Here is a 27,145-nt window from a genome sequence, read left to right on the forward strand (position 1 = left end):
ACAGTTAAACATAGAATTACCAAAACACCTAGCAATTAAATTCCTTGGTATATACCAAAGAAAAATGAATACATACATCCACATGAAACTTGTACATGAATGTCATGGAAGGATTATTCATGATGGCCAAGAAAATGAAAACATTCCATATGCATCCAAATGCTGTAGTAATGAATGTTTTAACAAAATGTGGTATATCTATATAATGAGTATTATTTACTCACAAAAGGGGTGGAGTACTAATACATGCTACCATGTGGATAAGTCCTGAAAACTTTAGACTAAGTTAAAGAAGCTATATATAAAGATCACACATTGTATGATTCCACGTTCATGAAATGGTCATAGTAGATAAATATATGAAGACAGAGTATGATCCGTGGTTGCCAGGAGCTAGGAGGAGAGAGCTAATGGGAGATTCTGGTAATGCTACGATAGTGATGAAAATATTCTAAAATTCCGGGGCACCTGGCTGGTTTGGTTGGTGGAACATGCAACTCTTGATCTCAGGGTCATGAGTTTAAGCTTCATGTTGGGCGCAGAGACAGAAAGAAAAGAAAGAGGAGAGCAGAGGGGGGGAGGGAGGGGGAGGGGAAAAAGGGAGTTAGTTCTAAATTTCTTTTTGCAATGGTGAAATATTTAAAAGTTAGGTAGTGGTAATGGTTACACAACTTCGTGAATATACCAAAAACCACTGAATCATATACTTTAAAAAAGCGAATTTTATAGTATGTGAATTTTATCTTATTAAAACTATTATGAAAACAAGCAAAAATATAAATACACACATTACAGAGGGTTTTTTTTTTAAATATTTTAATCAGTTTCACATTTTTCGCTATCATAGGAGAGTTCCTGAGTGAGGTTCCCTCAAACATGGGAAGTATACTTCTAATGATGGTTCATGATGACCATTAGCATACAGAACTTACTATGTATTTGGCACTGTTTCAAGTACTTTACCTCTATTAATTGATTTAATCCTCACAATAATCCCATAAGGTAGGTTCTACTAGTATTCCCATTTTACAAACGAGGGAACAGATACAGAGAGATTGAATAGCCTATACACATAGGAAAGATGTATGAACCATAACCAAGCATACATCTCAGAGATGCTGAAATATTCTAGGTGTGTAACTTTGGGATCAAAGCCACTTTCCCCATGAGGTTCCCAGCCAGTTTTTAGGAAGATGAAAACTTTCAAGCTTCCCTCTTTCATAAATTCACCATTTGTTGAAAATAATAAAAACAAACTCAAAATCCATCATCTGTAATTCAAATTTATTTTATTTTTAAAGATTTTATTTATTTATTTGAAAGAGAGAGAATGAGAGAGAGAGTGAGTGCACGTGCATGGTGGGGGGGAGGGTCAGAGGGAGAAGTAGACTCCCCGCTCAGCAGGAAGCCCGAAGTGGGACTCGATTCTGGGATTCCGGGATCATGACCCGAGACAAACCAACTGAGCCACCCAGATGCCCTCAAGTTTATTTTAAAAGGATGTACAAAACACGCCTTCATACTCCTACCTAGCTAAGTGTGTCTGCTCACGGTCTCTCTGTTCCCTCAGCACATGGTCCCAGGGCCTTGCTCTGTTAGGCACCCCTCTGAGCAGTGAGAACCCTTACCACTGTACACCCTGGACTGAGCAGGAACTTGAATATTTTTGAGTAATACGTTAACCACCTGTATACAGATTTTATTACTGTTCTCACTGACAGAAACCAAATGCTCCATATAACCAAGACAGTCTTTTACACGGGGCATGACACACCTCCGAGTGTACATGCAAGTATCACTAGGGGTATTGCAGCAACTGTTCCGGCCACCCATGGGAAAAGGCCTCAGGCTAGTTAAGCAACCATCTTTGAACTCTGGGGTTTTACAGTCAGGGTGGTTAGTGAATAAAGGGTAATAGGAAATAGACAAAGGAAAGATTTAAGTCCCTCAGTCTAAGCCATAAAAGATCTCAATACAGCCTTAATAATGGTCTTCTTGTTTGGGACCAGCAACAAATAAATTACTATCATATGACATGTGGAGGTGAATGAAAAACAGCCAAGGGGACGGTCAGGGAGATGGGGAAAGTACGAGGTCTCCATCCCACATCCCACAACGTTAGCCAACTGACGTATCTCCCTTTCCGTCTCTCAGAGGTATTGGAACCTCGAAATGAGCAGATTCTTTCCCACCAACCAACTCTGACTTTGCATCCTGCTTGTACAGGAAAAGGGAAGGATGCATGGCTTAGGGAAGTTTCAAAACACTCATTCATGAAATTTTTTAAGCAGTCAAGAAGGGAAAAAATAGGTTGAAGATTCTGGGCTATCAGAAGTCCAGCAGATGAGGCTGCTGTCCCCCTGCTCCCAACGCACCCTGGCCCTCTCCAAGTGGCTTCTACTCTTCTCCTGGGTAAATGCCTACTGAGCGCCGACACTCCAGCAAGCACTGACTGAGGTTCAACAGGAGTATGGTGCAAGGCCTGCTCTTGAGGATTCTGTTGTGGGGAGAGAATTAAGACAGAGTGAGACCTAGAACGCCCACAGGGCTGGGCGCATCCCTGGTGGGCACAATGGAAAAGAAACAGGAGCATACCCGTGACCAGAAGACTGCCAAAAAGAGCGACCCTCTGGTGCTCCTTGAAAGGAAGAAACCACACTCTGTTCCCTTAGCTCCTACTTTTATTGCCAACGCTTGAAGTACAGTGAGGTAAGAATAACTCATTCCTTGAATGAATCTGCAAACAGAGGCCTCCTGTGCTGGGCTTTAATTAAAGCACAGGAAAACGGTGGCCGTGTCAAAGATAGGAAATGCAGAATATGCAGAAAATGCGCCAAGTGCAGAATAAATCTGAGTGGCTGAGAAAACGCTCCCTTTAAGCATACAAAACAAAGTAAGAGATACAGAGTTGACGACTGCCAACAATTTGATAGTCCTGAGAGCTAGACACAAAACCTCTGACATTCTGGGGACAACAGACTCTTTTTAAAAGAAATTTTTTTTTTGAAGATTTTATTTATTTATTTGGCAGAAAGAGAACACAGCAGGGGTGGTGGCAGAGGGAGAAGCAGGCTCCCCATTGAGCAGGGAGCCTGACACGGGGCTCAATCCCAAGACCGTGGGATCATGACCTGAACCGAAGGCAGACACTTAACTGACTGAGCCACCCAGGCGCCCCTGGAAAACTGACTCTTAAAAGACTGTTTAGACGCCATGGAAAAATTAATGCGTAATTTTTCGTTTGTCACGTACATTAGAAAATGAATATTTTAGATTTTTTAAAAATGATTTTACCTATTCATTTGCCAGAGAGACAGCGAGTGAGCACATGAGCAGGGGCCCAGGGAGAGGGAGAAATAGACTCCCTGGTGGGTGGGGAGCCTGACACGGGGCTTGATCCCAGGACCCCGAGATCACAACCTGAGCAAAGGCAGATGCCCAACTGACTGAGCGAGCCAGGAGCCCTGAGAAGGAATTTTTTTTTTTAAAGATTTTATTTATTTATTTGACAGAGAGAGATTACAAGTAGGCAGAGAGGCAGGCAGAGAGAGAGAGGAGGAAGCAGACTCCCCGCTGAGCAGAGAGCCCGATGCGGGACTCGATCCCAGGACCCTGAGATCATGACCCGAGCCGAAGGCAGCGGCCTAACCCACTGAGCCACCCAGGCGCCCTGAGAAGGAATTTTTAAAAGTACATTAATAGAAAGTGAAAATGGTGGCATTTACAAGCAAATTTTCATCAGGAAATTAACCATTCAATGATGTAATCAAGGTCCACATTTAAACTATTACTATTTATGTAATTAACAAGGGACATTCACGACACTGTGCTGCTCTTTCCACACAGAAGTTCAGGCATCATTTTATTCCTTCCTCCTTTCCTCTTCTTCCCTCCCCCGGCCCTCGCCCGGCCCTCGCCCACTCCCCGTCTGGGAGAACCAGCTAGAACTAATCCCTGGCGCCTCTTCCCTCACCATGGCGCTGTCCTTTCCTGTTGTATTTGTGTTTACACGTCTACATTCCCAACTAGTTTGTGAGAGAGTCTCTTGAGGGCAGGAGCCACCACTTTCCCAACTTTTTCCCTCAGGGTTCTGGCACAGTCCATGAGACGCTGGCAGGACTCCCCAGTTACTGAGCTGAAATCATGGGTTCTAATTCACTGAATTCACTGTCCTGTATCAGGTGAACCACCAACAAAATAGTATTATTAATAATTTGATAGTTTGAGAGACAAGTAAAAACCCAAAGTTAAGCCAATCCCATTCTCTATTAAAAATTACTGTCTGAGGTGCCTCCTCTGAGGGAGCAGTGGAAGCATTTAGCACGTAACCGCAAATCTGCAGATCCCTTCTTGATTTTTCCTCACCATTCCCCCTACAGCGTATCTGATGGTTTCTGATGGCCTGGCATAAAGACTGCAAAGTAGGCATTTCACATGTAAAGGTAATCAATGACTTGCTCTTCAGATATATCTTTAATGAATGGGTTAAAATAAGTCAGTTTGGTCTTAGAACTACTATTTTTAGTCTTGGTTTAATTCTTTGAGTAGAGAACAAAACAGACAAAAGTCAGAAAAGCCTTTCTAAGGGTGGTTTTGACCCCTCCAGCTAAAGTGAGTTTCCTATCATTGAAAATTCTAAAATAGAGATGGGATGGTCATTTGTTGGTGATATTCTGAAAAATATACAAACATCAGGTCAGGAAATTCAAATGAATGCCCTTCAAAGCCCTCTCCATTCCGGATATTCTGAGATTTTTAAATTACTATACACACACACACACACACACACACACACACGAAATGCCTCCTTGAAATAGACTAGGATAACAAAGAATATCTTTTGCTTGGATAAAAATAAAGGTAGATATTATTTTCCAAATAAAGAATGGGTCATTTATTTTCAATAACATTTAGAGTATGAATTCGGAACTTAATAATCTCTATATGGGATCTAAAATAATGAAGTCATAAAACCCATTCAAATGACATTTTATTTAGCACCTACACGCCAAAAAAATTCTAAACAGCAGAGATACAAAACTGTGTTAGTTTCCTAGTGCTGCTACAACAAATTGTAAGTTTGTTGCTTAAAACAACACAAGTATATGAACTTAAAGCTCGGGAGGTCAGAAGTCCAAGATAGGTTTTACACAGCTAAAACCGACAAGCCAGCAGAGCTGTGTTCCTACCTTTTCTGGCTTCTAGAGGTCCTGGTGTTCCCTGGCTCATAACCCCATCATTTTAATCTCTGCTTCCATTGTCATAGTCCTTCTCTAATTCCCATACCTCCCTCATTCCCACCCTAGTGATTTACTGTGCTCATCCCAATAATCCGGAATAATTTCCCCAACACAAGATCCTTAACTTTATCACATTTGCAAAGTCCCTTTTGCCATGTAAAAAAAAAACACGTTCACATATTCTAGAAATGGGGACATGGACATCTTTAAAGGACCATTGGCTGCCTACTATAAGGAATGAATAAACAAGAGAGATCCTGTGGTCACAGGGTTAAACTCAAGTGGGTGAAACGGGAAAATAAATATACAGATATGTGATATAATGTCAGGTAATGACAAGGGTTATGAAGGAAAAATAAAGCGGGTAACATGATATTATGATACAGCTTCATTGATGATGTTTTTTTTTTTTTTTTAAAGATTTTATTTATTTATTTGACAGAGAGAGAGGGGACACAAGCAGAGGGAGCGGGAGAGGTAGAAGCAGACTCCCCACTGATTAGGGAGCCTGATGTAGGGCTCGATCCCAGGACCCTGGGATCATGACCTGAGCCGAAGGCAGATGCTTAACCCACTGAGCCACCCAGGCACCCCTCGAAGCTGTATTTTTTTAAACAGGAAAGGTGGAAAATAAATTTTAAGCATGTTAAGTTTGAGATACCTATTAGACTTCCAAAGGGAAAAGTCATGACTGTCACTAGACGTATATAATTCTAGATTTCTGTGGAGAAGTTGTGAAGAGTTATCTGAAGCAATCTAACTATCTATTCACCAGTTTTTGTAAAGGATACAAATGAAGAGCCAGATGAAGAGATACACAGAGCAAGGTCTGGAAAAGTCCCAAATATAAGAACTTCTGTTGCCTTGAAGTTGGGGTCCTCAACATGTAAATATTACAGCCATGGGCCTATGATCACTCAGGGGGAGTCAAACAAGGAAAGAGCTGCAAAGACTTCAAAAGGCAGGAAGAGAAGGAGCAGGAAAGGTGACGAGGGGCCCATGAGGTGGGAAAGGTAGTGGCCCAGCAAGCCAAGGGACAGAAGAGTTTCAAGGAGGAGAGGGTGATCACCAGGAGCAAGTGCTGTAGAAACACTGATTTTAACGAAGCACTGGGACCTTGACATGAGTGGAATGGTGGGGACAAAAATTTACCTGGGAATTCAGAAGAGTGGAAAATGAAGAAATGAAGATCGAATGTAGGCAACTCCTCTGGGGAGTTGTGCTTGAAAGGGGCGCAGAGTGAGGAGACCGGGGCTGGACAGGGATGAGGGGGTCAAATGAAGTTTTCCTTTTTACAGATGGCAGATACAGTATAAATGTGTGCTAATGGAAAAGTTCTGGTAGAAAGAGAGCACTGATGTCATAGGACAGTGAGGGGATAACTACTCAGCTAATGGGTTGGCTAAGCAGCACTAAGTGCCCTGGAACTTTGTATAAATTTAAGGTGCAATCAGTCACCATGGCTGTCTACTCAAAATCAGTTGCTTGGGTGTTGGTGTACAGTAGGCAAAGAAATAGATTTAACCAGGTTTAAATTTTTCAGGTGGGTACAACAGCAGTAGGAAGGGATAAGGGCATGGCTGTCATGGTGGACTACAGAACCTAAAGTAGAAGAGAGGGACACAGACAGAGGAGGTGGGCAGTGGAAAGGCACCAGGATTGGAGACCCTTCTGGGGTTGATGAAATATCAAAATTCGAGGACTGGAGGAAGTAAGTGGTGGCAAAAACTAGCAGGCTTTACACTGAGTTTACCATCAGCACAAAGGATTCAGACAGTCACTGAGTTCATCTGAGAATCCTGACAGAGAGACAGTATGGCTGTCTTTCCAAAGTGACTCACTGCTGCTCTATCTTTAGTTCTCTCTTTGAGGTCAGAATCCTGTGTTAACCAAGAATGGGTGAACCAATCAGGAAAAACAGAAAAAGGAGCTATACACTCACCCAATGTGGGATTGTCAGAGGACCACACCAAAAGATTCAGTCCCAATTTCTAAAATCATTAGGAAGAAATCCTGAAGAAAACCGCAAGTCTTCTATTTCGTATATCTGCACAACGTACCGTGTATCCTTGTAAAAACATACCCACCTGCTTAAGTCTTACTGATCTAAAAATATCTCTGGGATAAAATCAGAGAATGTCATGTGAAATTTGTGTCTCTCACACTACCCTGGCTGAGCTGAAAAAGACTTCTGTTTGTCCCTTGGGAGAAATCATACATCTTTTTCTCAAAGAAAGAGCCTTCAGGCTTTAGGGATAAGGTTTTACAGAGGGCTTTGATTTTTCTTCTTCAAACCAAATTGGAAATTTCGTTTTTGTCAGAAGACTTGAAAAACACACTCTTAAGCAGCTATCAACTATAACATCTGAATGCTTAATTCAGTCCCCTTGAAAAAGGCAGCTGCCACAACAAACTGTCTTTGTCTTTCATCTTTATTCTCATCTCTAGAGAAGCTTATTAATTTTGAAGACATGAATGTGCAGAATACAAGTATGACAAATAAAATCTGTACAAAAATTTCCTTCTGTTTCATTTCTTACACGATCAGGCAAAACCAAAGCATGGTGCTTCTTCACTCATTGTTCAAAAAAAGGTGCATGCATGCGTATATCTAAATTTTGAGGCAAATAATAGCTTATATTACACAATGATGTATTTCTTGAAGATGTTTTATATTCAAGTAAGTATTATATCTTGGAAAAAATGGAAGTTTGACGTGGTTTAGTTTCACCCACGTGTCTCAAAAGAGCCATCTGTTCACCTTTCAGAAAGCTGCCCCTTTCTCTGTGTGCACAACAGCAGTCAAGGGAAATTAATATGTGACTGAGTAAGAAATGCAAACTCACTGCAGTTCTAACATCTTTGAATGAATCAGTGATTTCTCTCTTTTTATCTACGAGCTGGTTTTTCTTTAAGTTCCAACTCTGCTTTAAAACTTTCAATTAAAAGGTATAAGGAATAATAAAGCAGTCCTCTCCCCTATCTTAAGAAATAAAGTGTGCCATTTTTGGATCTATCTTTTTCCCCTTCCCTTGTAAAGAACAGCATCATCTTGAATGTGGTATCCATCATCCCAGTTCACATCCCTGTACTTTTATCACTCTCTAGATATCCCTGAACAACAGTAGTGTTTTTGCATGTATAGAACTGCTCATAAAATGGTCTTGTAGTGTATCCTTGCAGAACTTCTTGTTAATCGTTTTTAGATTTGTCTGTGGGGATGCAGGTAAGTCTAGCTTACTTATTTTCACTGCCAAATAGTATTCCATTGAAAACTATTCTACAGTTTATATATTCTGTCTATTGTTAACTTGCATTAAATGCTACAATGAGCAGTGTTATGTCTCCTGGATACGAGTGTGAGAGTTTCTCTAGAATGGGAAAGTTAAGTCAAAGTTTTATTAGATATTGTCCAAAATATTGTCCAGACATTGTCCAAACTTACTCTTGTATGAGCAGAAGGCAGTCTCCCCTTTTTCTACAAAATCAGTAATATTTCATTGTGCATTTCCATGATTACTGCTAACAAGCGTATTTTATCTGTATATTATTCTTCTGTAAATTGCCTTTCAAATCCTTTGTCCACTTTTTAACGGGTCTACATCTCTTTTTTCTAATTTAAATTTAAGAGTTCTGTGTATATTCTGGATACGAGTATTTTGTTGATAATAGGTATAATACATCTTCCACTTTGTGGTTTGTCTTCACTTGTTTAGTGGGATTTTCTTTATTCGTACAAATTTTTGTTATAAATGTAGTCAAATTGTTCAAATCTTCCTTTGTAATTTGTGTATTTTGTATTTTGTTTAAGCAATCCTCGCCTACCAGGAGTGTATAAATACATTCTGTTTTCTTTTAGAGGTTCTGAAGTATTTTCACATTTAAACCTCTAATTCCCCTGGTATTGATTTTGTTTGTGGCTAAAAGTATGAAAATAATTATATATTTTTTCCAATTAGCTGGTTGTCCCAGCAACATTTATTGAACAGTCTCTTCAGTGACTAATCTGTCTTCATGGGTCTGCAAAGCCAGGCCTTTCATATACCAACCATCTATTTCCGTGTGGGTCTGTTTATGTGCTCCCAATCGTGGGCTCTGGCTCTGCCTGTAATAGCACCACATTTAAGCTTAACGAACCTCCAACCTCCATATTTCTTCAAAATTGTCCTGTTCCAAAAATTGGTTATTTTTGGCCCTTTGCTTTTCTATTTGAGCCTTAAAATCAACTTTTTAGGTTTCATTAAAAATCTTACTAGAATGTTTACTGGAATTGCCTTGAATTTATAGATTCATTCAGGAGAACTAACATCTTTATGACATTGAGCCACCTGATCTACAAACCTGGTATTCCAAAAAACATGGAATATTTTCTAAATTTCATGTTATCCTTACATGAAGGCCTTAAACTCTATACTTTCTGTATCATTTCAATTTTAGTCTATGTGCTTTCAAAGCAAACACACTGGGGGCACTTGGGTTGCTCAGTCGTTAAGTGTCTGCCTTTGGCTCACGAGATGATCCCAGGGTCCTGGGACTGAGCCCCGCACTGGGCTCCCTGCTCGGCAGGAATTCTTCATCTCCCTTTCCTACTTCCCCAGCTCATGTTCCCTCTCTTGCTGTGTCTTCTATCAAATAAATAAATAAATAAAAGCAAACACATCGCCACCAGGTTAGCATTGTAATAGTCATTCAGAGCCCAACTTACCCTGATGTTTCAAATTATAATTTTTCAACTTTATGGTGGTGCAAAAGCAATACACCCTCAGTAGAAATCACACTTCAAATGTTAAATTCTGATCTCTCCCTGAGCTAGCAGTGTGCATGGGATATGACATTCTCTGTCCTGGGCGGCAGCAGTGATCCCCAGCTCCCAGTCAGCCCCACGATCTCAAGGGTAAACAATCAATATACTTTCAACTTTTCGGTTTCTCACTCTCAGTACGGTATTCAATAACTCACATGAGACTTTCAACAGTTCATTACAAAATAGGCATTGTGTTAGATGATTCTGCCTGACTATAGGCTAACATGCCCTGAGCACATTTAAGGTAGGCAAGGCCAAACTGTGACGTTTGGTAGGTTAGGTGTCTTAAATGCAGGATCTTGGGATGTAACCTCATTGTAAGTTAAGGAAGACCGGTACACAGCCAGCCAACCAAATCCAAAGTCAAATAAATCCTCAAATAACTATCCTCAGTATTTCTGTGAAACATAAAGTTATCAAAGAATCAGGGACATCATTTAGAATGTATTTTTGAAAAATTATTTCCTGAGCTTGCTTATTCTTTCAGATAAATAATACCATTTCTTAGCCTTTCCTGGAGGGCCTACTTTCTATTCCTCAAAACTTTTCAAATGCCAGATTCGAAAGAAGTGAGCTTAAAAATCATGAGATAATTCTTTTAAATTGTACACACAAAGTATATCATGCTTTAGTCAACTGAATAAGACTTTAGCTCCCTTGCTGTATTTGTTTTAGTGCTATGAAGAGGCAATTTTAAGACAAGAATTTATCCAATCATTTAACAAAGCTACATTCAGAAAACTGGCAAGCTTTACAGAACATCTTTTGGAGAGCAAATATTGTATTTACTTATTGTTCTATTCATCATGTAGCATAATGTGAATATTATAGAACAATTAATAATAACTATGATTGTAACAGTAATATATATTCACAGCTGGGTTTGAAAACCACCCTTCTGTCTATTAATTATTCATTAAATCATTCAAAAAACAGAGAATGAGAGCTTTCTATTAGAATTCAATATACACAGTGTACATTGTATTAGTTGACTTTAATTTGCATTTGCTAAATAATGAAGTCTTTCCTTATCGTCCCCAAATAGATGAAACTTGCCCATCATCTAAATCTCTAGCTTTTGCTTCTTAAGGCAATTATCAATTTTCCTTACATTTCCGCTATTTGTGACATCGTATAATTTTCTATGCTCTCATATAATATATGAATATGAATGGGACATATATGAATGGGACATCAAGTCACACAGACTTTTAACCCTGTATCTTTTATGCAGTAACTATGTGACCATGGACAAATTACTTGACCTTCTGAGAGCCCTTAGTTCCATCATCCATAAAATGAAGAAAATGATATTGAGCTACATTATAAGGCTGTTGTGAGAATGTAGATTTATTGAAAGAGTTTAATGTAGAGTCTGTAATCACTTACCTACCATCATCAGTATCATCATATTGTGTCCTCCCCCAAGTCCTCTAAAATCTAATTTGCAAGTTTCTAGAAGGGCAGAAGCTACAGGTTACCTTCCTTCACACAGCTGACAACTTGCTGAGTAACTCCTATGTGTAAGGCACTCATAACATAATTAATGAAATTTGTTGAATTAAAGATACTTCTCTATGCTGTATATCCCAAATTTGTTTGTTTTTTAATTCTCCTCTTTATATGTCTATTTTCTCAAATTAGGTCATAAGCCATAAAATGCAGGTGTAGTTCAACAAATAAATGGATGAACCATAATAAATAAATGCTGATAGTAAAGAAGTATACACTGAATACACACTTAAAATAAAAACCACTGACAAATCCATAATAAAATATTAAGACATTTTCAGATGTAATTAAAAAAAAACACACAAAAAACAAGGTTTCCATTTTCAGGCAGGTTCCTGAAAAATGTACATAATATTTTATTAAACTGATAAGAACAGATACTACACTTGATCTTAGCCAAAAGGCCGAGAAGCGATGTACATAATATTTTAAAAAGACATTTAGTAGACAAAGATCCAACAGCTATTAAAAAATTCTGATCTTGTCATTTTCATGGATAAAAATGGTTTCCTAATAATTAATACAGGAAGCCAATCTAACATCAAGCATTTAAATCTATGAATCTCATCTGAAATATTTAACCCCTTGATGAAGATTATATATATAGACACAGTTAAAAATTAGGGCATAAAGCCTCCAGGAAGAACAGCTTATGAGTAGAATTTCAGTAACAGATATTTCATTATAAATAGCTGAAAACAAGATGCTATGATAATAGTGTATGTTTGATAGAAATACAATATTTTCCTTTTCAAGATTTTTGTGTGTAGAGAGCTGTAGGTATTTTTCCCTTTCTTATTTTGCTGGTGGAAGAAACCCAGAAACCAAAGACAATAAAAATGACTGCATTTATAATGAAAGATTTTCCTTTTTTTCTTTCTTTTTAATCAATTACCATAGGGAAAGATGGTCTAGGAAAATAACTTACAAATACTACTACTATCATTAAGGTCTCCTCTCCTGACCCATGATGTTTAAGTCAGAGTCTCCCAGAGCCCCAACAGCTGTCGAAGCTCTCATCGAAGGTGTGAGCTTTGAAACAACTGATGAAACTCCCAGGAACCATTCTGAACAACAGGGAATGCTCTCAGACTGTGTGGTCATGAGACATCCAAACACCAGGCACTCCAAAGGCTTTGGGTTTGCCACGAATGCCACTGTGGAGGAGGAGGAGGCAGCCATGAATGCAAGGCCACACAGGCGTACAGAAGAGCTGTGGAACCAAAGATGGCTGCCTCTCGAGAAGATTCTCAAAAACATGGTGTCCACTTAACTGTGAAGAAGATTTTTGTTGGTGGCATTAAAAAAGACACTGAAGAATATCACCTAAGAGATGATTTTGAACAGTAAGGGAAAGCTGAAGTGACTGACGTCATGACGGACCGAGGCAGTGGTGACAAGAGAGGCTTTGCTTTTATAACATTTGATGACCATGACTGTATGCAAGGCTGTCATTGAGAAATTCCTACCGTGAATGGTCAAAACTGTGAAGTAAGAAAAGCCCTGTGTAAGGAAGAAGTGGCTAGGGTTTCATTCAGCTGAAGAAGTCGAAGTAGTTCTGGCAACTTTGGTGGTGGTCATGCAGGTGGTTTTGGTGGGAATGACAATTTTGGTCATGGAGGACACTTCAGTGGTGAGGGGGCTTTGCTGGGAGTCAAGGTGGTGGTGGATATGGTGGCAGTGGGGATGGCTATAATGGATTTGGTAATGTTAGACGCAACTCTGGAGGTGGTGGATGCTAGAATGATTTTGGCAGTTGCAATAATCGATCTTCAAAATCTGGACCCATGAGAGGAGGATATTTTGGAGGCTAAAGCTCCGGTCTCTAAGGTGGTGGAGGCCAACATTTGCCAAACCATGAAACCAAGGTGGCTACGGTGGTTCCAGCAGAAGTAGTGGCAGAGGTTTTCATGACTGCCAGGAAACAAAGCTGAGCAGGAGAGCCAGAGATGTGACAGCGAAGATACAGGTCACAACAGGTTTGTGAACTTGGCCAAGCACAGTGGTGGCAGAGCCAAGCTGCCACAAAGAAGACATGTTTTAGATAATACTCACGCGTGTGGACAAAAAACCCTCATGATTAATTGTATAATGGGTTATTTTAGCTTCTTTTCTGCAGAAGATGTAAAGCACTCCAAGAAAGGGTTTTAATGTAGGTTTCTTTTTTTTTTTGGTTTTACCCATGCTGCCAATTGCTAAATGAGATCGTCTGATCGTAGTGCTGAATAAATGTGTCTTTTTAAAAAATGTGCTGTGTAAAGTCAGTCTACTCTGAAGCCACCTTGGTAAACTACCTTCACAGTGTGAAGTCAGCATCCCTTCAAGGGGATACCAGGTTCCATTTGAAATGTGTTTGCAACTTGCTCAGGCACAGAAGCCAGTCTCCGGAAACCTTGGTATGACTGAACTGACAAGTTAATATGTTGGCGCCTGGAGTTCATGGTCAGAAGGACTTTATTTGGTTCTCTGGTTATTAATATGATCGCTGGCACAGCCTATGCAATAAATCTAAACTGAATTACGGTATCAGATAAAATTACAGATAGTACACGTAATTAATAAATGATTTAATATCCTCTTGAAAAAATTATACCATAAAAATTCAAACATACTTTTCACAGATGCCATGAGTCAGAGAGAATATGAACTCGATTCTCTAACTCCGTAAGAGTGGTTAGCAATCGTGATAAGCTGTGCAGGCACACAAACCCAGGAGGAGGCAGGCAGTTCTGAAAGGAGCAGCCGCGCTACCGCTAAAATATGTCTAATATTTCCTGCCATCCAACAGACCCAGTTTTAGCTGCTTCCTATTTCAGTCACGGCGTTTACCAGATAACCAGCATTTCTCAAGTAAACCGTCTTCTGATGGTCCCTCCCGCTGGACGGGACAGGATGCATGTGGACCATCAGTTCATCATAGTTGCTACAGTGTGTACCACGGGGTGCAGTTTGGGGTCATCCTGTGTGACCTGGTGCCTCGATCAATCAGTTGCACTCTCACATCTCTATCTGGACCGGAGGCTCTATCCCCAAGCTCAGTGTCCTATCTTGGTAAACTGTTTACTCAGCAGTTCCAAATTTAAGGTCAGTCACCTCCTCCCCATACCCTATGTTGTTGCTCTCGATCAAGCACGCCCTGCTTTCTAGCTGGACTACTACTGCAACTGGCCCCCACTTTTCTATGCGTCCGGTCTCACCTCCCTGTCACCCCTCCGTTATCATGTTTTCGGAGTACCTATTCTGAAATTCAAATTCCCTTGTCACTCTCCTGCTTAAAATCCTTCACTGGTTCACCTGAACTTCTCAGGGCGAATCCCAACACCTACAGAGGGCATTCAAGGTCATTCATGACCCAGTTTCATCTCTTCTCTGGGGCCTCCAGTCTTGCTATCCCTCAAGCCCCTCCCTCAGTGCTGCGGCCAATCAGGAACGCCCACAGTATTCTGAACTCATCATGCCCTCTCAAGCCTTCCTGCGTATGCAAACTGAGCTCTGTCCTTGCTTCCCATATAATCAGGCAAATTCTTAAAGAATCTGCTCAGGTATCAACCCATCTGGGAGGCTATTTCTGATTAACTTTTTGTTCCACATTTTACTTTTCTAGTCTGCACACACATATGCGTACACACACACACGCACGTTCCTTATTTAGCCACTCTGCTCCTGGACTCCCATAGCAACTTAGGCATATATCGCTATTTTTGGACACAGTCCCTCATCTGTACATTCCCACTGCTTGGTATATAACAGTGTTCAGCAAATGTACTGAATGAAAGAAAGAAAGTTCTGTTCTAGCCATCTCCTTTGCTCACCCTTCCCCCAGACACTGTTTCCACTCATTGTTCTTCAGACTGGCTTGCACCTGTATTATTGCATCAAAAAAGCCCTCCAAATGGTAACCAAAAATCTCTGCCAAACTCACCAAACATTTTTCATCCTTCTCCTCGCTTTCATTTACATTGCTACCCAAGCCCTTGAAACACTCCTCTCTTGGCTGCCAGGACACTACATGTTCCCACCCATCCCTGGGCTCCAGCCCCCTCTTTTCAATCCCTCGGGAATACCCAGCCCCCCTGCAAGACGGTCTTCGCACACAAGGTTCTCTCTGTCTAGACCACTCCAGTACTCCTAACCCTCGCATCTCAACTGTCTCTGAAGCTTTAGATCGCATTTCTCAAATTTCAATGTACATGTAAACCACTGTGGGTCTTATTAAAATGCAGAGTCTAATTCAGAGGGTCTAGAGTGGGACTGGAGAATCCGCATTTCTAATAAGGTCCCAGATGATGCTCAAGCAGACTATTCATGGACTACATTTTAAAGAGCAAGTTTTTTGTTTTTTTTTTTTTAAATATTGTAAAGAATTTATTTATTTGAGAGAGAGCCTGACACAAGCAGGGGGAGTGGCTGAGGGAGAGGGAGAAGCAGGGAGCCCACCTCAGGGGCTTGATCCCAGGACCCCGGGCTCACAACCTGAGCTGAAGACAGATGCTTAACCCACTGGGCCACCCAGGTGCCCCTGAATAGCAAGGTTTTATATCTTGTTCAAATATCTTTCCAGAAGAACTATCTCTGATTCCACCTCATCCACAGATCTAATGATGTCTAATGTCCCCAATATAGACTCTCACCATATCATGTAACTCTCCACAATAGCTTTTGCTTAGATTTACAACCTACATGCATCCTTCTCCCCAGTTCCCACCTAAGACCTGGCACAATCCTTTCTGAGAAATGAATGAACAAAGTCTGTTGAGCCTTCTCCTGACAGGCCAAACCACACTAACACAACAAGAGCTCAGCTCTTACAGAAATCCAACTCGTCCATCGTTCGTTCTTAGAGGGATTTTCTATTCCTTCCCAAGATTCACTTGTCTGGGGTCTGCTGAGCTATGGCCAGAGAGTAAATGATTCCACATGCATAGGACTTTTTGTTCCTTACAACAAGCACGGTTGGACACAGTCTTCATGTACCGTCTACTAGGTACTCCAGATTCTTTGTGCTGGGTATATAAGAAGCAGAGTTTATCAAGTAAATTCTACTTATTGTGGCCAGATTCAAATCTCCTACCCTGGTGTGAGAAATATTTTGGCACCAGGAGGGAATGGGGCAGGAGGAAAAGACAAAAACTTTTAGTGCACTCTGATTGTTTTCCATTTAAAATTCACTGCCTAGATTCTCATAAAATCTATTCTTTCTCGTGTTTAGGGAAAAAAAAAAACTTGACTAAAAATACTATAGGGAAAATTGTATAAGTTAATGGCTGGATACAACATCTAGAACATTTACATGAAGTAAGCTGTGATGGGAAGCTAATGGAAGAGCTTAACTGCATAGACACACGACAGGTAGAAACACTGTTGTTGCCAAGAGAACTGCCTAGGAGTGCCAAAGTGAACACTAAAAATAAGCAAAACACAGTCTGAGATATAAACTCCACGAATGTCAATTCCCTTGACTTATAAATACATAAAAATAGTCAAAAGCACATAGTAGCACAAATAAAAAGATATTAACACTTGATTAAAATATTATTAGTATACCTTAGAGATAACTATTGCTCTCTGAATAACAAGTTTTAAGTATACTTAAGGGAAGAGATCATTTATTTTGAAATTAAAACAATTTTCCCCCCAATTCTGTTTGGTAAACCTACTAGTATACTCAACTTGAAAAATGGTGATGAATTTTTTAAAGAAATAATCTTATTTGTGTGCAATTGTTCATGTCATCTAGTTGTAGGCCAGGAAGTAATTGCTTTTCTAGAGGTGAGAGAAAAGGATGTGACTCTCTGGTACATCAGTGTCCAAAATGTAAACAGGCATAGTTCTATGCATTCATGATTTACAGAACACGTAAGTATAGAAGTGATTTCTTGAAAAAGAAAGAACAACTTTTAAAATAGCATTAACATCTTGAATTTTTTTCAGTAATTTTACTGTGTACAGAATTATACAGAAAGTATAATTTCTAAAAGTAAAAATCTGGGAGAGTACATTGCTTAGTCAAATTTTTCAGATTTTCAATTGGTTTTCCAAAGCACACAAATGTCTTCACTTTGTCTTAATAATGCATTTCCAGTTCTATTTAAGATGAGAAATTATTTTAGTTACCATTCTCAAATTTCATTGTTATTAATTGGAATAACATTCCTCAGCACGGTAATTTGCCTGATGCTAGATGTCATTTAGAATTAATTCATTTTACATAATATTAATTATGCACAGAATGGACAAAGTGGGTACAGACCCATTTTACTGAACCTAAAGCTTCAAACAGAACTTGATCAAGTGAACTAGGAAATGTCTTTGGAAGTTCCCACCTATGGGGACAAGGTACAACATGGAAACACAGCTCTGTTACATAATGGCTCCCAAAGAGGGGATACCAGCGGAGGCTGAGGAGCAGTGAACATGGAAGGACTGGATCCCTCGGAACGGCAAGTACTTGGAATCTGAGCAATAGTAACAGCAAGAGGAAAAAAGGTTGGAGGAGACTACCCGGGTTCTGCAAATGGATGTATATTTGCAAAAATGCCTCAAATCAATAGAAACAAACAAAGTATGAGTTCGGGTGAGCTTTCCAGCCTTGCCCACAAGATTTCCAGCCCAGCAAACTAAGCATACTTACCAAGAAAACATAGCTCTGTTTAAAAATAAAGGCAGTGGAAAACAGGATTCACTTCATAGAAATCACACATAACCAAATCTGATGGAAACCGAAGTTATCATCCACTCTAAAAAGGAAATAAAACCTGCAACCGCCAGAACAAACAGCAATGACAGCACCAAAGAAAACTTACGCACTCACGATCCTTGCCACAAAGAGTATCCTTTCTTCAAAAGCAACGAACAAAAACAAAACAAAAAACAACAACAACAACAAAAAATATCCTAGTAGGATAAGGTTGGGCTCCTGGGGCGAGGAGTCAAAGAAAAGTAACGAAAAAGCCCTGTTAAGGAGGTTAAGCCATTCTATGGTTGGGAAAGAGACTTAAAGATCGGAGAGCTCAATAACTATTCTTTTTCTTTTTTAATATTTTATTTATTTATTTGACAGACAGAGACCACAAGTAGGCAGAGAGGCAGGCAGAGAGGGAGAGAGGAGGAAGCAGGCTCACCGCTGAGCAGAGAGCCTGATGCGGGGCTCGATCCCAGGACCCCGAGATCATGACCTGAGCCGAAGGCAGAGGCTTTAATCCACTGAGCCACCCAGGTGCCCCTCAATAACTATTCTTACCAGGAAGCTGTATCCACACAGCTAGGTGGGAAGAACCTGTGACCAGCACACAACAGGGAATGCTTCCTGGACAGTCAGTCAGAGACAGTGCATCTGCTACACAAAATTCTTCTCCGTCAGGATTCCAGTACTAAGTTAAGGATCTGTGCTTGTTAAAGCCTGGCATGTGCCGAGGATTTAAGTACTTGGCAAATAGGAATGGGGGATGTATGGAATCTCAAAGTAGGCTCCACAAGAATTACTTATAAGCATTGACACTAGGGCCCATTTCTCCCTATGTTCCTAACCAAGTACTGGGATCCTCAAAACTTGTCCCCTTTTTCTCCCCAAACAAATACTTGTCAGGCTTTTTGGCTACTGTATTATACCACAGTGAAGAAATATTTACGGAGAATAAGCCCCGTTGATACTAAGGATGCTAAAACTAGGATTTAGAATGAATGTGATGTGGGTAGCTGAACTCTTTGGGGAGTGGTAGGGTGCAGGGGTGAGTGTGGGCTCAGAACTTAGTCCCACTCGAGCCCTTGCTTCTATCACTTCACATCTGGTGTGACTTTGGGTAAGTTACCTCAGCCTCTTTTTAAAAAAATATTTATTTATTTATTGGAGAAAGAGGAAGAGATCGAGTACATGAGTTTGTGAACAAGGGGAGGGCCGAGGAAGAAGGAGTGAGAAAATCTCAAGTAGACACCCTACTAAGCACAGAGCCTGATTTAGGGCTTGATCTCAAGACCCTAAGATCATGAACTGAGCCAAAATTAAGAGTCAGATGCTTAACTGACTGAACCACCCAGCTATCCCTTGGCAAACTTCCTTAACCTCTTTAGAGCTAATTTGTGGATAGAGTCTATGTGCATCCTTAGTAAGGAGATAACATGCTTAGTCGTGCATAAGAAATGGTGACTATTTTTGTGAATACCACAGGCATGTAAGGAGAATGCTCCTAAACTTGATTCAGTGAAACTTTAAAATACAGACCAAGAATACTATATTCCTAGATAAGCAAATAAGATGGTAAAGTTGGCAATTCTCCTCAAATTATTTTATAAATAAAATGCAACTCTCATCAACGTTCCAAAAGAATGTTTTTGGACAACTGACAAAATAATTCTGAAGTTCATATGGATAAATACTAGGTCAGAATATCCAAGAAACATTTGAAGGGAAAGCGTGTGCACTGTATTTTAATGAAATATTTTGAAGTTACAATTAAGGTATGAAAATAGATCAAGAGCAATCAGATCAATAAGAAGACAAAATCCCCATAGACAAGTACATAAGGATTTAGTTTTAAGGAGGTTCAAATCAATGAGGAAAGAAACAATACAAATGGAGGATGACTTTGTTAACTATAAATATGCGATTTATAACACCAAAATTAATTCATCTAGAATTTCAGATTTAATTGCTAAAAATAAAACTTTAAGAGGCTCCTAATCAGTTCAGCATCTGACAACTGGTTTCAGCTCATGTCATGATCCCAGGGTCCTGCTCTGAGCTCAGTGGGGTGTCTGCTGCCCCTCCAGCTCCTGCACACACTTATTCTCTCATTCCTTCGGCTTCTCCCTGCTCCCTTCTCTCTCAAATAAATTAAATTTAAAAAAAAAAAAAACACTTAATAAGAGTAGCTAGGGATGTATCTGGGAAGTAGGGAAGGACTTTCTTTGCAAAAACACTGAAGAAATCATAAAATTAAAATAATGATACTTTTCAAGAAGTTAATGCAACTAAACCTATCAAAAATCAGAAAGAGAATTCAAGGAGAAATAGCAAAGAAAACTTTGTAGCAAAGTTGACCAAAGATGGTCAACCTTATCAGTTAAAATGGCTTAAGGATCAATTTTAAAATGAACAAAACAATAAGAAAAATGGGCAAACACACAAAAAAGCAACGCTGAGAAATAGGAATGAGCGGAAGTCATGAAAACAGTTTGAAGCACACAAGCCAGGAGACCACTGGCCCTCAGAAGTCTGGGTTCAGTCTGCAGGCTCTGCCTTCTGAACTCTTGAGGCTGGAGGGCGGGGCCTCTTCTCCAGGCCTCTAGCATCTAACAGCAGCAACCTCTTCCTGGGAGACAATATTTTAAATGTTCACAACAGTTGTCTCCTGGTAACTTTTTGTTTCTTGTGTTTTCTCTCCTTGTTTTTCATTCTTTGTATAATTAGGAAAGTTACTGCTTTAAAAACATACACATGCACATTACAAAGTGGTTAAAAGCACACTCTGTAAAACTAGACAGAGTTCAAAATCCAGCTTTGTTACTTACTGGCTGGATGACCTTGGGTAAATTTCAAAAGCCCAGGTTAGTATCCAAGACATATAAGACGCTCAGAAAGAATTCCACTGAATGGAGACACATATTTGTGTCCCTTGATAAAATTAGAATCATATTGCTTGTGATATTCTTTTTTCACTTAATAAAAAGATAAACAAAAATCATATTTTAAAAAATAAAAATCATACCCCTAATAGACATATAAGTGCTTTTTAACTTTATTTTGAAATAATTTCAAGCTTATAAAAAAGTGGTAAGAATAATGAAAAGGGCTCTCATATATCCTTCATGCAGATTCGTGTGCTGACATTTTGCCACATCTTCTATATCAGTATCTGTTTATCTAATTTTTTTTGGAATCTTTTGAGAAAAGCTATAGACACTATGCCTCTTTACCTTAATTACTATTGTGGGTATTTCCTAAGGACAAGACCATTCTCCCATACAACTACAGTATTATCATCAAAATCAGGAAATTTAGCATTGATATTATTATCTAATATTGATAGTACATTTTTGCCAACTGTCTTAATCATGTCCTAGGTAGCAATTTCCCCACTGACCCAGGATCAAATCTAGAATAACACACATTGTATTTAGTTGTTGTTAAATATGGTATGGCTACATAATATTCCATTCATGGATATACTATCCTTCTATTTAAGCCTCACTCCTCTCATAAAGGACATTTGATTTGTGTCCACCCTCTTGGTATTAAGAGTCATGCTGGAATAAACGTACTTGAATAGAAGTCTTTGTCAGTCTTATTATTTTTTAAAGATGATTTAGGATCTTTAGAATGATCATTTAGGATCCAACAGAAAAACAGAAACCACAAGAGTTATTTTAACAGAGAGAATTTAATATAGGGAGCTGGTTAAACAGGTTTGGAAGTCTGTAAAGGCTGAAAGGAAGCACAGAGGGAAGAAGAAATAGTAAATTCATGGAACAAGGACCTCAGTAGCGCTGGAGGAACAAAGGAAATGTGTTGGATTATTGGACCCTAGGCACTTAGAGGCCCCTGGCTGACTTGAGATGGTTTGTTCATAGGAGAGAAGAGGAATGTTCATTAAAAAGACATTCTGAAAAGGAAGAGGAAATGCCTGGCATTCCTTCTCCATCTCCCCTTCAACTTAGAACAAACAAGTTGACTTGTATGTGCTTTAGTAAAATAATCCAAACAAACACACGAAAAGTAAAAGAATTTTGTGACCATAAGCACTGAAACCTAGCAAAATTCTGCAATGATTTGGAAAGCAATTTAAAATGTACATGTAATATACAAACTGGGCTTTGTAGTGGCCATCATTATCTCACGCAAAGAGAAAATGCTATAGGAGTTAGTTAAAAAAAAATCAAGTTACACTAAAACATTCTTCAACTGTAAAAATCCATTTGAAATGTAAATGATAGGAGTTGGTTGGTTGGTTCAAAGCAACAGTTGTACTGGTGTTTGAGAATGCATGATTGTGCACACAGTATGTTACCTTCTACTGATGCCTACACTTCAGAAAGTAAAAGAAAGGAAATGAAAAGACACAGGAGGAACTAGAAAAGGACCAGCACTGGCCTTAATAGCCACGTCACTGATTGTAAGGGTTTTTTTTTTTTTTTAAGATTTTATTTATTTATTTGTAGAGAGAGTGAGCACAGGCAGACAGAGAGGCGGGCAGAGGCAGAGAGAGAAGCAGGCTCCCTACTGAGCAAGGAGCCTGGTGTGGGACTCGATCCCAGGACCCTGGGATCATGACCCGAGCCGAAGGCAGCTGCTTAACCAACTGAGCCACCCAGGCGTCCCAGTTGTAAGGGTTTTAATTTCTTTAAAGTCCTAACATGTTTTACCAATCCTGATTTCATAAAGTACAATGAAATGACTGAAAATTCTATTAGCAGATTATTGATTACTTCCAGCAAGTAATTAACTGTCAAGTGTCTAAATAGAAGGGCAAAGCCAACTAGCTTTCCCATGTATGCAGCACCAAATAACTCAAAACCAGATAGGTAGGGATGGACAGAACAATGAGTTCACGATTTTCCACGAAATTCTGAGAGACCCACATGTGGTGTTTAGCTCCACAGTGAACCATCCTCTGGGTCAGCCACAGGAAGCTCATTCCAGGCTGACAGTCCAAGAGACAGGCACTTCTCAGAGCGCTACTGGAGTAATTTCCTGTGTGAAAAGCTCACTGCTGTTCTTGCATTCCTCAGGGTGCATTTCTTCTCATCTCAGAGGATGTTGCTCTTCCACAGGAAGAGGAAGGAACCAGTTGTTACTGGATGTGTGGGCGGAGAGAGCTGTGGGGCATTTTCAGCATGCCTCAGGCTCAGCTGTGGGAACTGGGGGTGCAGCTGAGATTCCCAGGCCCGGGACCCCGAGTAGTACTGGAGCAGTTAGGGGTCACGGCTTAGACAGACAATATCTCAGGGAGCTAGAAGGCAGAAATAATACCTGGAACTTCAACACCTCCAGTTCCCAGAAACGTGCTAATTTTCTAAAGGAAATTGTAAAAAAAGTACCCTGTTGGGCTGCCAGAGAGCGTATTTTATAAAATCTTTTTGGAGAGCCTCTCCTTTTTTTTTCTTTCTTCTTTTGTACATTTTATAGAGAAGAATTTAAGTCTTAAATCATTTTTGTTGAAATGTAATTTGTGTAACTTTTTTTTGGTGAAAGGAAACATTAATGTAAGCTTTCTTTCTCTGTGACCTTGAAACTGTGAATAAAACTCAAAAATTAATATATGTTTCATTATAGCTAAGTCAAACCTTGGAACTTAAAATCATTATGATTTTTTATTAAAAATATATTTTATTTGAAGGAAAAAAGAAAGCCTCTGATCTACACTATTAATCTCTTTTTCTAGCTGTACTATCTTGGTAAACTTTACAGATTATCAGATCTGTGTCATCTAAAAATAAAAGAAAAAAAGAAAGAAAAAGAAAAAAGTCATGTTCCTTTAACAGACTAAAAAGTTAAAAAGTTTTAGTTGGATTTTTTTTTTCCTTTTTACAATCCAAAAACACGTTTTTTTAAAGGTCAGCTATCACATCCACAACTGCTGGTAGTTTTCTAACATATGGGTCATGATATACTTCAAAAGCAAAGACACAACTAACTTGGAAGTAGTCTCTTTCTATCTCTAATATTTTCTTTCCTATCTCTAAAATAACTTGTACTGAAAAAAAAATGTGCTGTTTTCGTCTAAATGGTAATAGTTCTGGGAAAACGTTTTTCTTCATTACTTCCATTGATTATCATGTATATCTTCTTTTTAAAATGTCTGACAATTTAATTACTTCATTTCTTACAATTTCGAAGGACAACGTTTTAAAATTACTTCTCAACCCAGATGAGAATTCCTCTTTTATTCCTACTAAGCATTTCAAGAGTTACATTTAACTTTTGGAGTTCCTGATTTAAAATAATAAAAAAAAAAAATCACTGTGTCCTACTTAACAGGCTCATTATTGTTTGAAATGAAGACTAAAAGTCTTTTAATAAAAGGTGGACAAAATGTGGAAGGTACTAGCTAGTGAGTGCGGATATAGATTCTACAAATATCTATGTTCATTTCCCTTCAAATGCTTAGACCAAGGGTCAGGAGAAAGATAGCACAGGGCCACTGAACCAATGTCTACAGATACGGTTCACATGTCTGTTTCCTTAAAGCTTAGTAAGCAGCAACAAAGTTACAAACATACCTAGTTTCAGAAATCATATGCACTAAACTTACAAATTAAATGCTATGTTAAAAGATACTGCAAAGTTTAAAAACTTCAAAAAGAATCTCCCCTACCTCCAAATTTGGAGGTGGTTTATATACATAAATCCAGCAATGTTAGCATACAGGAAAGTAGTGAAAGCAGGAGGATTGTGCAACCTGATTTTTACTTATTTTCCTGGAAAAGTAAATGGGGAGTCTGAGGACAATAAATTGCATATTACCATTTTACACTTTTAAAGTTATAAATTTTAGTTTTGAGACATTTAGGTTTGCATACGCTGTGTTTTTTTGAGTAAGTCTTTCCAAATCTTTGCTTACATAAGCAGTTAGGAACTGGAATAACTGAACTAGTTACACAATGTTGTTCAGTAACCAGGACAAACTGTTGCCACAACATCCATGGAAATATTCCCTCTGTATCTTCGAGTTTACTCTTTGTATGTCCATATATTTTATCAATGCATTAATATTTTTCAGAGAGCATACACCATATGGCCATCTCCATGGAAACGTGCAACATTTTTCTTCCTAAAAATACGCTGAGACAAAAAAGTCTTTCCAACAGGGAAACGAGTGCGCTTTGCTGAAAGAACACCCATCTCAATGACGTCTAGGAGGGAGGAGTGTTTTACCACTGTGCTTCCCTAAGTCACAGCAACAGCAGAGTATCAGATTCAACTGATCTGATCGCTTTCCTGAGCCTAAAAAAGGATGTGGTAAAGCCACAGTTCTTTCAGCAATCCTGCTGGCAAAATGACGCAGAGCCAGGAGATAATCCCAGCTATCCTGAGGTTACTCAAGGCTACACCTTCCCATCGCTGGGGAAAGGAGGTAGGGAATCCCACAGCTGACATCCAACCTGTCAGGAAATCCTCTTGGCTCTGCCTTCAAAACACATCCAGAATCAGATCACGTACACCACCTCCTCCGCTACCACTGTGGGTCAAGGAACTCCGGACGGCCATCTGACTATTCAGTAGCTTCCTAATTAGCCAGTCTGCTTGCTTCTCTCCACCACCACCCCCGGGGCCGGTTCTCAACACAGTCATAGCTGCACTGAACCTACTAAAACCCAAGTCAAACAAGTTCCGCCTCTGAAGGAAAGCCTCTGCTGGCTCCTCTCTCACTCCCAATCTGCCCTTCCAGCACTGCTCCCACTTGCGGGGGGTACCTGCCCAGAAATCCACATGGCTTATCCCCTTCACTTTCACATGTCCCTTCTCGCGTGAGTCTCATCCTGGCCGTACCTAAAGCACATCCCTCCTGTCTGCCTTCAGCACTTTCTATACCTTTGCGTTCTAGGGGCGGGGGGGCTATATATGCTACGCCCTACCATACTGTACGGTCTGTCTTTTAATCTGGGAATTGCCTGTCTTCCCCACTAGGATGTAGGAAGCAGGCTACTTGGGGGCAGGTGTTTTTGTTTCATTCCCTTTTTCTAAAATCAAGAACGATGAATGACACAGAACAGTTACTCAACAATACGGATTAAGAGACATATATGTTGTGGGTAGGCATGTTCTTGGCATTCTGCCACATCTGCTACCCACTGAGTCAAGCAACTTAAAGATCCCAAACTAGACTGATGCACTTTGATTGCTGTGGTATGTATTTTCAATTACTTCTGAGACATCTACCTATACCTTGCTCTTTCCCCAATTGGAATGTCCCCATTAAAATCCTATCCAATTCTGGTCAGGTCAAGAACTCGTCAAAAGATTCCTTCCAGAGAAATTCTCTAGTTTCCTCCAGCCCATTAATGATATTTTCTGAGTACTTCCATCAATAAACTTTCGTGACAATCACATACACTTGGTATCTACTATACTCCAAGTGTTGCTTATTTCTTAAACTCTTATTACTTAAAGATTTTATTTATTTATTTGACAGACAGAGATCACAAGTAGACAGAGAGGTAGGCAGAGTGAGAGGAGGAAGCAGGCTCCTTGCTGAGCAGATAGCCCCACATGGAGCTCCATCCCAGGACCCTGGGATCATGACCTGAGTCGAAGGCAGAGGCTTTAACCCACTGAGCCACCCAGGGGCCCCTAAACTCTTATTTCTGTTGGGCTAGATTCTAAGTTTCTTGAAGTCAGCTCACTGAGCATCTCATGTTCTGTCTTCATGTACTATAATCTTATATATTTTGACTGATGGAGCAACAAAAGACTGTAAACCCATGATTTTTTTCCTATAATTGCAAATTCTCATTAATTGTAAAGAACTAATCTGACCTGAAACACTGTCCCCAATTCTAAAGAAAGACACCCACATTATGTTCATAGTCTACACAGTTGCCAGAATGAAGATGAGAACACTGTTTTGGTTCTCTCTCAGTGAAGAGTCCATGT

The 27,145-nt window shown here is 39.6% G+C and overlaps 1 protein-coding gene and 1 pseudogene across 5 annotated transcripts in view; both read right to left on the bottom strand.

The window, feature by feature from the left end:
- The window catches only part of POC1B (POC1 centriolar protein B), a 98,480-nt gene that overhangs the window by 8,745 nt on the left and 62,590 nt on the right, over window positions 1–27,145 (bottom strand). The gene's annotated exons all lie outside the window — the stretch shown is intronic.
- On the bottom strand, window positions 11,833–11,972 carry LOC131840099 (U2 spliceosomal RNA; annotated as a pseudogene).

The sequence above is a fragment of the Mustela lutreola genome, chromosome 8 (genome assembly GCF_030435805.1).
Source record: "Mustela lutreola isolate mMusLut2 chromosome 8, mMusLut2.pri, whole genome shotgun sequence".
NCBI classification, from domain to species: Eukaryota; Metazoa; Chordata; class Mammalia; order Carnivora; family Mustelidae; genus Mustela; species Mustela lutreola.